We start from the raw sequence: 16,877 nt of genomic DNA, 5'->3' as shown, positions 1-16,877 counted from the left end.
CTTTCCCCTTTCCTTATTGTCAGATCCTGCTCTCCCTGAGCACAGAAAAGTGAGAAGCAAACACTGACCTTACAATAAACATAGCCATAGTAATTTGCATATAGTACCTTATAGACTTAGTTCATCCAAAACTGAGACATTTTACCTTCTTTGAAACTGCTGCAAGCTTTGGAACAGGTACTTCATAAATTTTTAAGTAGCACTTTAGCATCTATTTATATATAGAACAAATGATAAATTATATTTATCCAAATCCAAAAGGCTTGCGATTTACCTTATGATTCTCTGGCCTGGGCCCCAGCAGTGTTAAATGGTATTTCAAGACATGGTGGCCTCATAGCTTAGCACTGCTCAGTGTACGTGTATACTCCAGATACTGCCCACAAAGAATCCATGTGCTAATTAGCTCTCAACTTATGACTGGATGGACACACGTGTTCTTGTCATGAATCCTGGGATCCTCTAAAATTTTATATGCGAATGAGGTGCTGCACAACCTGGTCCGGCTTCACCACATGGAAGGCAAGAGCCACAATAATCATATGCGACAAGCTGAGAGAGGGGGCAAAGAAGGAATAGTTGATGAACTCTGGGGCCCCATTTGATGACATTTGCCAGACATTTAAGGCTGGTAAACAATAGGAATATTTGGAAATGGGAAAGAAGGCACAGCTCAGCTGTGGGAATGAAGAGGAAGTCAATATAGTCAATGTAGTGGATCACCATGACTTGAAAAAGAATCAGTGCTGAGAGGGACTGAACTATCACATATCCTATTCAGATGGGCTATACTAACCTATCCTTGTGGTAGGTTCCCTTTGGCATGCATGCCCAGAATGGTCCTGTGTTTCATAGTGATGCTTAGTGTTGTCTGTAATTCATCAACTACATATGTGGTTTCCAAGCACATGCTGCTTTTAACAGCAGTTTAAAGATAAGAACATATATTTAATGAGTTGTCCTCGTATGTGAATGCAAGACAAGGGCCTTTTCCCCCCAGTGCTGATTGTGGGGGACAAGGATGAGACAGGACCTCATCTTATATTTGAGGAAATACGGTATTTTTGTTTGGTCTGTATAACTCCTTAGTGATAAGGCCATCTATTTGGGTAGCAAGGATGCTTGGAGTGCTTATGACAGATCTTAGTCAGATAAGAAACTATTAGACTATACGCTAGGCTAGTTCTGATCTCACATTAGTGGAGTTACTCCTAATTTTCACCAATATCAACAAAGGTTTATTGGTTTTCTCAGGAGCAACAGGGCTCCATGCTCCCCCAACCTTCCAAATTTTGACCAACACTGGAAGCTTGACTAAATTCTGAAGATATCAGGACAGTTCACATGTACTTCTCATCTTATATAAAGGGTCTGTATTACTAATTTATCCATCTAAATAAGGATTACTTGCATGTGGGGAAATCCTAACTCCTTCATATGGCCAAAAGAAAGCATTGTGGCTGTTGTACATTTTCAGTCTTTGGTGCCAGAAAAGTCCATTAAGGTTGTGGAAAATGGGAAAAATTAAAGCAGAACTGATTAATATCAACATATACTTAATTTGATCACATTAAAATGAAATTAATTTAAATTTAATTTGAATAATTAAAAAAAATATTAAACACAAAGCTAAGTTTCACCCTAATTTTTTTTTAGAAAGATACTTGGAGAGGTCCTTGGTGAGGCTTAGTCTCAAAGTTTCTTGACTGCAGTGTAAATCATAATATCAATGCAACTCAGCAGTCAGTTACATTCTGGCTTAAGTCTCTGGAGTCCAACAGCATCTGCACAATTCATCAGTAGCATGGAGGCTAAAAGCTACTACCAAAAGGTGAGAGAATCTCTAGACACAGGCAACCCTATCACACCAAGAAGTCTGCCAACTAGAAGCACCCCTGGGAGCATAGGTATGTGGGAGTTGGGATGAACTCCTCACATGCTCAGATATATCTGGGAAAAATAAGATAGAGAAATAGGGGAAGCCAAGACAATAACCCATCAGATAGTACTATGGATATTTTTAGATCTAAGAACCAAATATATATTGATATTAGTAGATCCTCAGAAAACCCATGAATAAAACAGAAAATTAATGAAATCCATGGCAGCTGTGACTGTCAACAGAAATGACCACAGTGAATTTATCTATGAAAAACAGTAAGAAAAGGACCTACTGTTGGAAATGTCAGAGAACTTTGCTACTCATGTAGAGAGAGGGCTAGGGACAGCTCAATAGGAATTTACCTTGTAGTCAGATTGGTAAGGACTATGGGGGTTTTGGATTCCCCTGGAGCAGGGGATATGGCCCTCTTCTTTGGATCTCTTGAGTGTATTTTAACAACCTTCTCAGCAACAGGATGTTGGCCACTGTGGTCCTCCTGCTTTACCTGTGGCTGTCTTGTAGTTGTGTCAGGATTGACTCTGTAGTTTTGCTAATAGGTTAGACAATGGTTTTGTTTAGGATGGTTTGGATAGGGATGATCCTAATTCAGGCAAGGGTTAGACTAAGTGACCTCTGAAGGTCCCTTCGAGCTGTACTTACTTACAATTTCTCTATTCCAGCTATGAGTCTCTCTGCCTGTCTTGCACTAGTAGTTAGCTGTGACTCAGGAAAAGAGTCCTGTGAGGATTTTTAATATGCTACTGCTATTTGTTTCTTGGAAGTTCTCACACTCTTTTATGTTGTAAATGAAAAGGAACAGTTGCATGTGTGTTTCAGTGTGGGATATTATAAACTTAATTAGCAAAAAATAGAGCTTCCTCGGCATTTGAGGGAAAAATTAAGAGTAGGAAGTAGTTCTGGTATCTTGGCTCATTAGTAAGTTCTTCTAATATCATACTGCTGTGCATGAGCCACTGTTGTTGATATAATAGCCACTCCTACTTGTTACAGTATCACCGCAAGTATCTGCTTCTAACTCAATAGCTCTCAATCCTGCTCCCATTTAAGTCAGTGAAAAAGTTGCCACTGGCTTCAATGGTATATAATTTATTGCACTTCTTTTTACATATATGTCCTTTGAGTTCTCTTTATTTGTTAAGAATTCCTTTTAAAGGAATATTGGTCCATTAACCTGGGGCTAACCAAATGTTATCCCCAATTAAAAGCTATGCTTTTAAGGTGTGAAGATCTCCTGGCAGGGTTCTGAAAGATGCTGCAGATAGCACAGGCAGGCTTGCACTTAAATCCAGGGATTAAGTGCAAAGTTTTATCCATTCATGAAAGTTCCCCTGCTGGAGCTGGTCCAGGCATGAGTGAGGCCTGCCATTTATCCTTACTCAATTTATTTGAGCCTCCCAGTATAATGAACTTCACAGATGCAAGAAGTCTCTATCATTGTTTCTGCATTATTTTAAAGGGTTTCGGTAAGCTTCCTATATTTTCTGGGTTCTGGGGTAAGTCTACTCTTCATTGGCAGCCCAGCTGTGGAAAATATTTTAAAGCACAAAAAATGCACTGACCTTGTGTCCTCAACTGCCAAGTTAGAAAAATATTCTTGATTGTTGCCTCAAACGCTAGGAACAATAAGAACCAAGTGAATATTACATGTGTGATGGTGTCAAACTGCATTAAGCAAAATAACTTGAAGGAACGCCTTCTTGGTACATTATCACATCTTTCAGCATGCATTACCTCTTCAGTTTTATAACACTGGGTATATTTTTCTTCTAAGCGTGGAAAAACACTGACAGCCTTTTGTACTGAAGGCTACATTATTAATGATTGTTGGGAAAGGGAAAAACTTGTATATAAATACCTGGCTGTTCCAATCAAAAGAAAGTACAGAACAGAGTGTCTGAAGATGGAAGGAGTGTGGTAATTGATTTTTGTATGAGTTTTAAAAACGTATTCATTCCCTGAATCAGATTCTTATCTGCATTATAAGAATTCCATGATAATCCTTTGGAATTCATCAGAGCTAACCCCTTCACCAAGTTTATAGCATTTGTAACTTAGATCAGAATTTGGCCATGTAGGTATAGATTGAGTGAAAATACTCCGGCTTACTTGTTTTTAGTCCTAATAGATTAAATCTTATATGGTGCTATATGAACACAGTAGTCCAAAGAATGTAGGGGAATAAAAATATACTAAAAGTGATTAATTTAACTCTCAGTTGGTCCCAACCCTGTGCTTGGGAATTATATGGAGTCATGCTGTGCTAGAGGAAAGTCCAGGACTAGTTCTGCTCATAGAATTTCTCTCTCAATCCCCTGATACACATGGAAATGCAGCCTGATGTTTCACCAGAGCATACTCTCTTCTCCATGCTGTGAACGATATCTCTCCAATATCTCTTTCAAGGTACCATCCCTCCCTGGAGACACTCATCCTTATGTATCCTTGCCAATGGGTGTAGCAGACCTTACACACAGAGGGGGAAATCCTCTCTATACCCATTTCTTTGCCTCAGACAAACTATGTATATACTAATGCAAGAAGTATGGGGAACAAACTGGAAAAACTGGAGGTCCTAGTACAAGCACAACATTATGATGCAATTAGGATTTTGGAGATGTGGTGGGATAGTTCATATGACTGGAATACTGCCATAGCTTGTTCAGGCAGGGTAAAAAAGGAGGAGGCAATATATACATGTTTGGAGGCGCAGTACAAAATACAAGGTAGGCATGCTGAAAGCCTCTGGGTAAAGGTCAGAGACAGTATGTTCTGCAGCTGAGAGTATGTCACGGGGTGGTGACAGATGTGCAGGCCCCTGTTCTAACTCATGGTGCTTTACATAAACTGCCATGAGTTAGAGCACCCCTCCTGACCCAACGGACGTTCACCTGTTGAGCTGAGGGTGGGATGGGATTGAGCATCACATTGGAGCTGATCGAGTCTGAGGAGCTTGCCTGCAGCCTCTCTTCCCTCAGCCTCTTTCCACCCCCCTCCCCTCTCCAACTATGATACTGTGCTATGGGCTGGGGTTTGCCTGGCTGAATCCCTGATTTTCATACTCAACAAGTAGTCCTCAATGGCTTGATGTCTAGTAGGAAGAAGATACTAAGTGTGATGCCCCAGTGTCTGTCTTGGGTCTGGTATTGTTTAATATCTTCATTAATAATTTGGATGACGAGATAACCTTAGCAAATTTGCAGATGACATCAAGTTGGGTGGAGTTGAAGATTCCATAGAGAAGGGCCAGGATCCAGAATGACTTGAATAGACTGGAGAAATGGTCTACAATCATAGTTTCATAGTTGGTTGGGTCAGAAGAGCCCTGAGGAGATCATCTAGTCCGACCCCCTGCCATGGCAGGAAAGAGTACTGGGGTCAAACGACCCTGGCCAGATGTTTGTCCAGGCTCCTTTTAAAGACTCCCAGGGTAGAAGCCAGCACCACTTCTTTTGGAAGTTGGTTCCAGGTCCTAGCCACCCTGGCAGTGAAATAGTGCTTCCTAATGTCTAGCATGAAAGTACCCTCCTTTAGCTTGTGCCCGTTGTTTCTTGTAACTCCCGGGATTGCTCGGAGGAACAGGGACTCTCCCAATGCCTGCTGGTCCCCCTTGACTAGTTTGTAGACTGCCACTAGATCCCCTCTCAGCCTTCTCTTTTGGAGGCTGAACAGGTTCAGGCCCCTCAGCCTCTCCTCGTAGGGCCTGCCCTGATGACCCCTGATCATGCGGGTGGCCCTTCTTTGGACCCTCTCCATATTGGCCATATCCCTCCTGAAGTGCAGCACCCAGAACTGGACGCAGTACTCCAGCTGCAGCCTGAACAGTGTCGCATAAAGGGGGAGGATCACCTCCTTGGACCTGCTTGAGATGCATCTGTGGATGCACGACAAGGTATGGTTGGCTTTCCTGACTGCATCCCCACACTGTCAGCCCATGTTCACTGTGGCATCAATGATGACTCCAAGATCCTTTTCTGTCTCAACACTGGCGAGAAGGGAATTCCCCAACCTGTAGGTGTGCCGCTGGTTCTTCCTCCCCAGGTGCAGTACCCTGCACTTGTCAGTGTTGAACCCCATCCTGTTCTCTTCAGCCCACCCTTGTAACCTGTCTAGATCTGCTTGTAGCCTGTTCCTTCCTACTAGCGTACCCACTTCACCCCACATCTTAGTGTCATCTGCGAATTTGAACAGGGTGCTTTCTACCCCCTTGCCCAAGTCACTGATGAAGATGTTGAATAGTGTGGGCACGAGGACCGAGCCCTGTAAACCCCACTGCCCACATCCCTCCAGGTTGAATAAGACCCGTCCACCACTACTCTCTGGGTGCAGCCCTCCAGCCAGTTAGTGATCCATCTGACCATGTAGGCATTAACACCACTGTCTCCTAGTTTCTTACTGAGAATGGGGTGAGAGACCGTGTAGAAGGCCTTCCTGAAGTCCAGAAAGACTATATCCACTGCAACACCTGCTTCCAAGGACTTGATGACTTGGTCATAGAAGGCCACCAGGTTGGTTTAACAAGACCTGCCCCTAATGAACCCATGCTGGTTGCCCCTGAGCATAACCTCCCCTGCTGGCCCTTCCTGGACATGTGCCAGGATAATTCTTTCAAAAATCTTCCCCAGGACTGAGGTAAGACTCACGCGCCTATAGTTTCCTGGGTCCTCCTTCCTCCCTTTTTTGAAGATGGGTACTACACTGACCCTTTTCCAGTCCTCCGGCACATCGCCTGAGCACCATGAGTGCTCGTAGAGCTGTGCCAGAGGTCCCACAAAGACCCCTGCTAGTTCCTTCAGCACTCTAGGTTGGAGATCATCAGGACCTGTGGATTTAAATACATCTAGTCCCTCCAGAAGTTCCCTGACAAGGTCCTCATTAACCCTCATTAATCAATCAGATGAGATTCAACAAGGACAAGTGCAAAGTCCTGCACTTGGAATGGAATATTGCATGCACAAATACAGGCTGAGGAATGACTGTATAGGCTGCAGTATGGCAAAGAAGGACCTGGGGCTTACAGTGGACTATGGGAAGTGATTCTTCCTCTCTATTCAGTACTGGTGAGGCCTCACTTAGAGTACTGTGTCCACTTTTGGGTCCCACATTTCAAGGAGGATGTGGATAGTTTGAACAGAGTCTAAAACAGAACAACAAAAATGAGGCCAGATTTATGAGAAAAGGCTGAAAGAGCTAGGTTTAGTCTGAAGAAGTAGAATGGAGGGGGGTGGGGATGTGAAACCAGTCTTCAAATACATGAAAGCTGATTACAGAAAGAATGGAGATGGGCTTTTTTGGTGGTTGTGTGGGGCAGGACTAGGAGCAAGTTACAACAGAGGAACTTTAGGTTGGAAATTAGGAGGAACTTTCTGACCATAAGGATGATCATGCATTAGAACAGGCTACCTAGAGAAGTTGTGGAATGTACATCACTACAAGTTTTTAAGATTAGGTTAGACAGACCTTTGTCTGCAATTATTTAGTTAGGGATGATCCTGCCTTGAGCAGGGGGCTTGCCTAGATGATGTTGTGAGGTCCCTTATAGGCCTACTTTTCCATGATGGTTATCCTTTGTAAAAAGTCTTGGAACTCCTGATACTTTGGACATATTACATGGGGTTTTTTCTATTCATCTGATTAGTATTGTGCACTTTACTGATATTTAAAGGCATGGGCGACTGATGCCTCCTGAGTCAGGGGGGGCACTTGCCCTGCCAGCAAACAGTCAGCGACCTGGGGGGGTGGTCCCCCCACAGCTGATCCCACTGACTCACAAGTGGCAGCAATGCACTGCTGGCACTTCCAGGTGAGCATGATCAGCTGTGGGGAGACCGCTTCTCCTGGTGCCCCACTCCCTGGCCAGTGCTCTCAAGGGGGGCACCAGCACTCTCACCTGCCCCCCTGCCCAGGAATGCTGTCTGCCAGGGGGTGCACCCCCTGAGAGCACTGGTGCACATGCACCCTCTGTGCACCCCTACGCATTACTAGTGTTTAAAGGACAATGAAGGTGCCATTTGAAGTTTTCTCCCAGTGTGTCTGGGTTATGGGCCATCCCTCAGTTAAAGGATGATCTCTACCATGGCTCATTGATGGCTCTTGATGGGTGATTTAAGAATTCAGTCCTTGAGCAATAGATGTCTGCAGTAGTTGTGGGTGTTTTTGTATGGGTGAGTAGGCTGTAGGCTGAGATTCTTCTTTTTCTTTTCTCTATTCTCTCTTCTCTGCTTGGAGGGCAAGATGCTTTATCATGAAATTGGCTACTGCTTGGTTGAGGTGCAGTGTCCTTGAAGTTGGTTAGCAGCCAGCTTGTCCCAGTATCCATTTTGATATCAGTACCCATTTTTTGACATATCTCTTCAATGTGCCCTTGTAACTTTTCCTATGGTCACTGCAGCTAAGCTGGGACTAGAGAACTTGTTTTGTGAGTTGAGAGTCAGGCATCCACATACAATGTTCAGTTCAGTGAAGTTGGTGAGTATAACAGGCAGAAGGCTACCCTTTCCTTGCCCTGCTGACAAGGGCCTAATACCCACCCCGACCTCCCCTCCAGTCCCATGCCTTGTAGATGTTAGTCTCTGTGAGTTACTTCTCCAGCCTATGGTTGGAGCAAACTGGGCACACAGTTGTAGCTGTTCTCTATAGCCCCAGAGGGCCACACACATGCCACCCCTCTTTCACTAGGGTCCCACTCACTCTGCTGGCTCTTACTCAGACTCTTTCATACTGCTCTTTCAGGGCCACACTCATCCTGCCTGGCCTCACTTGGCTTTGGGCTTAGCTCTCCTCACCTCAGTCAGCCCTGGTGCAAGCTGCTGGGTGTCTCCTGCTACCCTCACCTGAGCATTGACTGAGCTATTCTACTACTATAGGCCTATTTCACTGCTGGCCCCTCACTGGGCCCCTATGCCTCCTCTGGGCCTCCTCACTCACCCACATTCATGGGGCCACTCTAATCATTGCCCTTCTCACTCAGGGTCTCACTCACACCCCCAGGCTTTACCCTGGCACCTGGGCATGGCCCCAGGTCCCTCCACTGGTCTGAGCTTTGCTTCAGGGCTCCTTAATGAGTCTGGGCTCCTCTTACTAATTAGAACACCATCAGAGATGTGGGACTAGGGTTATAAGGTGCCCTGACCCACCTTTCACCAGGGAGGTAAGTGGCCTACCATTTCCTGGGGCCTCCCACACCACTAGGAGCCCCACCAGATCACCCTTCCCTGGCAGGGTGCAGTTTTATGTCTTATCCAGGACAAAGGATCACCCCATAGCCAGCCCCTACCCTTACCTCCCAGAGCAACCTCTCAGCCTGATATTACCTTCTTCCTTCCTGCAGCAAACTGCAGCCCATCTTATATCACCAGGCCAAAATGGCTGCCCTAATCAGGCACCTGGCTGCTATCTGCTTTCTGCCCTTAAAGTGGCAGGCACCAAAGGTGCATTGCCATAGTAAGTATAGAGATATAGGGAGGTAATAGCATCCTGTACTGATAAGCATTAAAATGGTGTTGGGTAGAAGTTGGGTGGTGAGGCTGCAGCTGGAGTACTGCATCCAATTCTGGGCTCCACACTTCAGAAAGGATGTAGAGAAGTTTGAGAGAGTCCAGAAGAGATCCATGCACATGATTACAGGTCAAAATAACAGGCTTTATGGGGAGAGGATGAGAGGCCTGGGACTCTTCAGCCTAAGAAGCAAAGGCTTGGGGTGACTTGGTGGTAGCCTATAAGTATATAAGGTGTGTGCATCAGGAACTGGGAGAATGTCTGTTCACTAGGGCACCCTAAGGGAAGACAAGGTCTAATGGGTACAAATTGCTGAAAGACCACTTTTAACTGGACATAAGGAGAAACTTCTTTACCATCCAAGTCTCCAGAGTTTGGAATAGACTCCCCACAGAAGTGGTGCAAGCACCTACTCTGGATACCTTTAAGACATGTTTGGATACTTACTTTGCTGGGGTCATCTGACCCCAGCTGACTTCCTGCCCCTTGGTCAGGGGGCTGGACCTGATGATCTCATGAGGTCCCTTCCAGCCCTAATGTCTATGAAATCTATGAAATGGAGGAGAAAAGAACAGGTAGCTTTGCCTGCAAAGAAAGACAGACCCTTAGTATCCTGGATGGTCTACAACAGGGGTGTCTAACCTTTATGAATGTGGGGTCGGATCATGAACTTTTTATCACCCAGTGGGCCAGCGAGCCATATTCAAAGACCTCACAGGAAGCGGTATCACATCAGCCCCCTGAAACGAAGGTACAGTGTTTACTTTTGTTTCCCGTCGCAGCACCTTGGGCCTCAGAAAACAGCTTGGAGGGCCGCATGGTGGCCCGCGGGCCATATGTTGGACAAGCCTGGTCTACAAGGTAGCAGACTGCTACCTCTGATCCATATGATCAGAGACTTGCAAGGCAAACCATGAGGAAAGGCTGAGGGACTTGGGCCTTTTCAGCCTAAAAGAGAAGACTGACAGGGGACTTGGTAGCAGCTTACCACTACATCATGGGAATACATCAAGGGCTCAGCAAACAACTGTTCAACAGGGCACCCTTGGGGAAAACCAGGAGTAATGGCCAGAAACTCCTAGAAGAGCATTTCAGGCTTAACACTAGAAAAACTTCTTCACAGTTAGGGTGTCCAGACTGTGGAATAAACTCCCTCCAGTCACCTACCCTGGAAATCTTCAAGAGGAGACTGGACGGTCACCTCGCTGGGGTCACTTGACCCCAGTAGTCTTTCCTGCCTAGTGCAGGGGGGCTGGACCCCATCATCTTGCAAGGTCCCTTCCAGCCCCTTGCAGTTTATAGATTCATAGATTGTAGTCTTCACAAGTAAGCTCACCTTATCCAAGGCCATAGGCAAGAAAAATATACATACAGGCCTTTTATTTTGTTATCCCTTTTTTCTTCTTATGTTTTGGTCATATTGTTGTAAGCAAACATTACTTCATTTTAAAAGGGTGTTCTAGGTCACTGGACAATCCCTAAGAGTCACAGCTCCTAAAAGGAAGACTGCTAGTAACCAAGCCTTTTTGCAACAGCTGAGAGATAAGGGTGATAGACAGCAACTGTGAATCAGGAATGAGAGGCTTCTGAGATTCCACCACTGGAGAAGAGGGCCAATTTTTGTGAAAGTGCACTTAGCGAGATTAGAAGAAGCTCCAAAGTACAGGCCTGAACCATGACACACCCTCTTTCAGATTTTTGGTTAATGAGAATTGAGTCATTTAATATCAACTCCCCTTGATTCTGCACCATGGGTCAGTTTCTATTTTAGCCATTATGCACGTATGTAGACATAGGCAGACAAGGTTCCTTGGGTGAATTTGATATCTTTTATTAGACCAACCTAAATGGTTGGAGAATAGTTATTAAGCAAGCTTTCGGGTTCAAAAACCCTTCGTCAGGCTAAGGAAGCTGCAGCAGTCGGTGTGTGCTCGTCCTGGATGGAATGAAAAGTAAAGAAGCCAGGGGCTGGGCTGGGCTGGGGAGTCAGTTGCCAGGCAGATTGTAATGTATCAAAAATCCAATGTCTGTGTTTAGTCCCTGATCTCTAGTATCCAGCAGGTTGATGAAATGGAGCTCATAGGCTCGTCTCTGGGATGTGTTGTGTAAATTTCCCTTGAGGATCAGGACTGAGAGATTGGAGAGAGAGTAGACATAGGCACATTCTATTCTAGGGCCTTGTTATAGCTTATGCTGTGATTTGTACAAATGTTGATCAGTGTTAGTGCTACATTGGAGGTTGGAGCAGTCACATCCTTAGTTTAGAAACCTTCTCTGTCTCTCCTCCACTTGTATAGCTATGACTTGCTACTGGAGGCCTGGTGAGCAGGGTCAGGACTAGGAGCTATAACTATGAGTTGCCATTAGAGGTTGCTCACTAGAGGTGAGCCTGGACAGGCTTCTATCCCTGCTCTATGCACATGAACGTGAGAGATCCTGGGATATTGGAGCACTCAACATGGGAAGAACATCCCACAACTTAATGGAACAGGAGCTGGGTAGTGCAGATCAGAGATAATTCTGTTCTGGAGTGTTATAACTTTGAGTTGCATAATGAGTGCTAAAAAACACTTTAAGGTGTTAATATGTGGACAATCCAGGAGTTAAGAGCTCCAGAAGCTGCCCAAAATTATCACATGACAAGACCCCTAGTCTTCTTGAGTCCTTGCAAAAATCTTAATAAAAAACAAAAGGTGAGTAGGTCCTCTCCTTCCTTATTGCTTTTTTGTGACTCAGTCTTAAGGATCAGATGATGGCACATTACAAAAGCAGATGAATGAATGGATCATTAGAGACTTGAATGGGGTGGAATATTATTGTACTTTGGTACCCACATCTACTCAGACAGCCAATAGGAGGAAAAGAATATGCTCCTATATGCTTTTGATCCTCATAGATTTCATAGATATTCAGGCTGGAAGGGACCCCGGAGGATCACTGAGTCCAGCCCCCTGCCCCAGGGGCAGGAAGTCAGCAGGGATCATAGGATCCCAGCAAGATAAGCATCCAAATGAGTCTTGAAGGCATTCAAAGTGGGTGCTGGAACTGCCTCCAGTGGCAGTCTATTCCAAACTTCGTGGGCTTGGACAGTAAAGAAGTTCTTCCTTATGTCCATCCTGAATCGGTCATGGCAGAGATTATGACTGTTCGATGTTGTCATCCCTTGGGGCACTCTGGTGAACAGATGTTCCTCCAGATCCTGATGTGCACCCTTGATAAACTTATAGGTGGCCACCAGATCACCCCTGTGCCTGTGCTTTTCCAGGCTGAAGAGTCCCATAGCTCTCAGCCTCTCATCATAAGGTCTGTTTTCCTGACCTTTGATCATGTGCATTGCATTTCCAGTTAGTACTCTTAAATTCAGGTTCTTTAGTGAGTTTTTAGTTTGTGTGACATTTTTCATAAGGAAAAAAATATCAATTAATTTCAGGGCAAGATTTCTTGTGACACATTATTAAGTACTTAACAAATTTATTATATCTATCACATTCATTTAATCAATTTATTTGGATTTTTTTTTTAAATCACAACAGCAGCAAAATGATCCTTCATAAGTCATTCTTATTCCTCATGGTGTCACAGGGATATAAGCAGTCAAGGTCTTCACCTTAGAGGGTCACAATTCAGACAAGGTCAGGAAGCAAGGGTCACAATTTGAATCAGGAAATTGGGAGTAGGTAGGTTAAAAGACCAAGGTTTGTATGGGATAGAGACATGGGCAGTTACCCCATGTATCAGTACAAGCTAGGGAAGCCCAGAACAGAAAAAAGGGCTGAAGACTAGAGTCACTAGCCAGGAGGTACAAATCAGGCAACCTGGGGCATGTCCAGATAAACATGTACACGAGTTTCCTGAGGGGCAAATAGCAGCAGCACATAGTTGTGCCACTGCTACTCATCCCCAGGGAATGCCCGTGAACGCTGGTGCATGGCAAGTTGCCCTGAGCGGGATAGGGGAGGCTAGGACTGGCAGCTGTGCTGACCCCAGCAGCCTTACCTGGGGCCCCAGCTTCTTGGGGCTCCATCAGTGGTGATCCAGCAGCAGGGAGCCTGGCTGGCAGCTTGTGTGTGGCTCTTGCCAGCCAGACTCTGGTTTTGGGTGGTGCACGCTGCTGCCATGTGTACTGTCATATTGAATGAAATAGTTTGAATGTTTATAATAGTTGCCCATTAGCCAGTTTCAGGAAGAAGACAAGATTTATCTCCTTATCTAGGTCATTGTTTTGGTCTACGTGCGGAAAATCCTGACTTTGCTCAAAGTCTTAACTCTTGAATTTTATCTTTAGAGGCCTTTAACAAAGAGAACCTAAAAATGACCCTTAAGCAAATATCCCAAGTTCCGAGAGATCAAACCCTAGAGCCTTTTAAAAAAAAAAAATTGGAAAGAAAAGGTCACTTGCAGTGGTATGGAAGTTCCCCAAAGTAATTAAAATGATCAACAATGATTACCAAGCAAAAGAATATGTTAAGAAAGATCCGAGCCCAAATTTGGGAGTAATGACAGGTTTGGGTAGGAGTGGCCCAAGATGGCAACTCGCTCAATAAAAACTGTAACCTACTCTCCCAAATTGGAGGTGACTATACTTGCAGAACAACAAAGGAAGAATCGCAAGTGTAGACCGGATCAGACTGATCACCTGAACCACCCTCTCCGTGAACACGAATCTCTTAGTTCACGCTGAAGACGCGGAGCACCCGAAAGGGACTGAAGGAAGGGGACTTAGTCCTATCACTGCTGAGGCCAGCCCATTGAATCGTATTGCTGAGGCGAGCCCATTGAACCGTACTACTGAGACCAACCCATTAAATTGTACTACTGAGGAATGAAACCATATTTAGGTGTTTGGCTTCTCGGAATTCTAGGATTGTAAGTATATTATGAAAAATAATAGTATTGATTCAAATTTAACTTTTAGTTGTAATTGTTGTTTTTGTAATACTAATTCTTATAGCATTATTTGGGAAGGAAGTGCATTCGGAGCATTGTTCCTGATATATGTAATTATTGTGTTCTTAATGTTTATGGTATTTCTTAAAGCTAAGCAGTGTTATATGCGTAGCAAAGAATTTAAAAATAAAATTGTGTTGTATGAATTAAGTATGTAATCATTGTGAAATCATGCAGTCAACTAACTACTCCCCCAGCCAGTGCATCAAAACGAATCAGTAAATTGTGTGGGATTTTCTCTATTCCATAACCCACTAGAGACATGTACCACTCCATTTTTTTCTAGTGTGGGTTTTTTTGACACTAGGGTCTCCCAGCATCAAGAACCCCACCCACGCTGCAGACTAGGAATGAGGGGAACACCTGCATGTGTGGGGTGGGTGGCGTGCAGTGCCACATATGGGTCTGCAGTGCCACCTACCGCATGTGCACACTTGTCTGGAACTTCAGGGACATGACCAGATAGCAACAGACAGCTCTGCTTCAAGGAAGGCATATACTGGGGCAAAGGGTACCCAATCAAAGGTTCTCTGCTTCCTCCAAAGGGTTAAAAACTTTGCTGACAAGTGTCTGCTGATGTTGGAGCTTCAGTCGTGTCCTGTCCCTCACATAGGCAACTGTATTTTCTTCAGTCTGTCTCTTTAGTTCATTCTTTCCCTTTGCACAGACTAATGAGATAAACAGGCATGCAACACTGTGACAACATGAACATATTTAAAGTAGAAATATTACAAATAAACTCGTAGTCCCTCATACTGGGATGTGGGCAATTACGAAACCAGAGCCAGGAATCAGCAAAGCAATCTGGAAGCACACGAGAGTGCTCTGAAGCCTGAAAAAGGAGCCACCAGGCAGAAGCCAGGAACAAGGATGAAGCCATATAGCCCATACGTAGCACCTGGGGATCAGGAAACAAAGAACAAACAAGCTAGGCCCAGAGAACTGAGCTCAAGGAATCAGAAGCCCAGGGTTAAATAGAGGCATCTATCCTGTTGAGTACCAACCAGACACTTACAAACAGGCAGCGACACCCATAGTCAGCTGGGGACAGCTGGGGTAGTTAGGACCCTGGGAGCCAAGCCCTATCAGGCCAGCTGGGGGCAATTTAGCTTGCTGGCTGCCCTGGCTCCTGACATACACCAGTTTATCTCCTAAATACTTAGCACCTCTTCTGTTCACGTTCATTCCATTATTTTATTAGAAACTGAAAGTAGAGTTACCTGACAGTAATTGCTAAGATCTTTCTATTTCTTCTTTAATTATCTATAAATACATCTCCAGTTTTCCTGATAAAAGTCTTGTAGCAAGGATAAAAGTAGAAACAATAAAGCTTAAGGCATGATAGTCTCCTGGAGGGTAGCCGATGGTATTATACTGGTCTTGGATAAGTCTGTTCATCAGCCCCATAGTGAAAATATCTATTATATATTAAAGTTGTCTAAAATAATGTAAAAGAAAGTGCGCTTATGCTGAGGTATTTCATCAGATATTTAATTGTTATTTGTGCTTTACTATATTACCAACTAATTTATATTTGTCAGTCAGTTTCTGACACATGCTAAACAGAAATAGTAACAGTGTACAGGGAATATCAGAAACTATTTTAGATACTATGCAGCAGTCATTATGTACTCCAAGACTGTATACAGTTTTGAACAAATCAATGGTGCTTAATGGGCACAGGCAGAAGTCACAACTTTTGCCCAATATGGCCCATGAAAGCACTCTACAGCCATGACCAAACAGAATTGCATGGCTGCAAAGCTCTTTTAAAGGGTCTGAACCTGCAAAAATCTGAACCCTCATTGCTTGAGGGTTCAGATTGAGACGTTTCAAAACAGAGCAGCTTCAGTAACTTATGTTTGTGCTGCCTGCCTGGCAGCCTTGGAGCTCTTTTCAGAATGGGAGGGGGGAAAGGGAGTGAAAGGTGTTCAGTCTGGGTTTTTTTCAGCCAGCTCTGGAGGGTGCAGCAGGTGTATTGGAGGCTCCCCTCCCCCCAAGGTGCAGAGGTTTCAATTCACCCACCCCACCCTCCAGTGCCTACTGGGGAACCCCTAGAATAAGCTTCCTCTCCTCCCTTTCGCCCCTCCAATTCTGAAAACTGTGGATGGCTAAGAGGGAGAAGGAGCTATTGCTAGGGGAAATCGGTTGCAGGCTGGCAGCCAGCAGCTAGATTCCCCCATCCCCTTACCCCCCAGAACCAATAGCAAACTTCTGTTTGGTTCAGGGGATCACTGTAACTGAAAACATTTCCTGAAAAGCGTTGAGTTACAGTGGGGAGCTGTGCTCCTGTTTGCACCCAATTGGATGCTACTCATTCTGCTAGTCAAACAGACAATGTGTTCCCACTTTTTTTTTTTTTTAAATCGTACAGACCACATCTTAGAAAGAGAGACTGGACATTTCCAAAGCAGTGATAATACCCTGGACTGCTTTCTTACCCTTCCATAATGGCATAATCTTTTTCTGTTAATTCCATGGAAAAATATTATGCAACTAATAATGTATTTGTGCAAGTTTTGTTGTGTTCTTA

This window comes from Alligator mississippiensis, chromosome 5 (assembly GCF_030867095.1).
Source record: "Alligator mississippiensis isolate rAllMis1 chromosome 5, rAllMis1, whole genome shotgun sequence".
NCBI lineage: Eukaryota > Metazoa > Chordata > Crocodylia > Alligatoridae > Alligator > Alligator mississippiensis.
Note: the sequence above shows the minus strand (reverse complement) of the source record.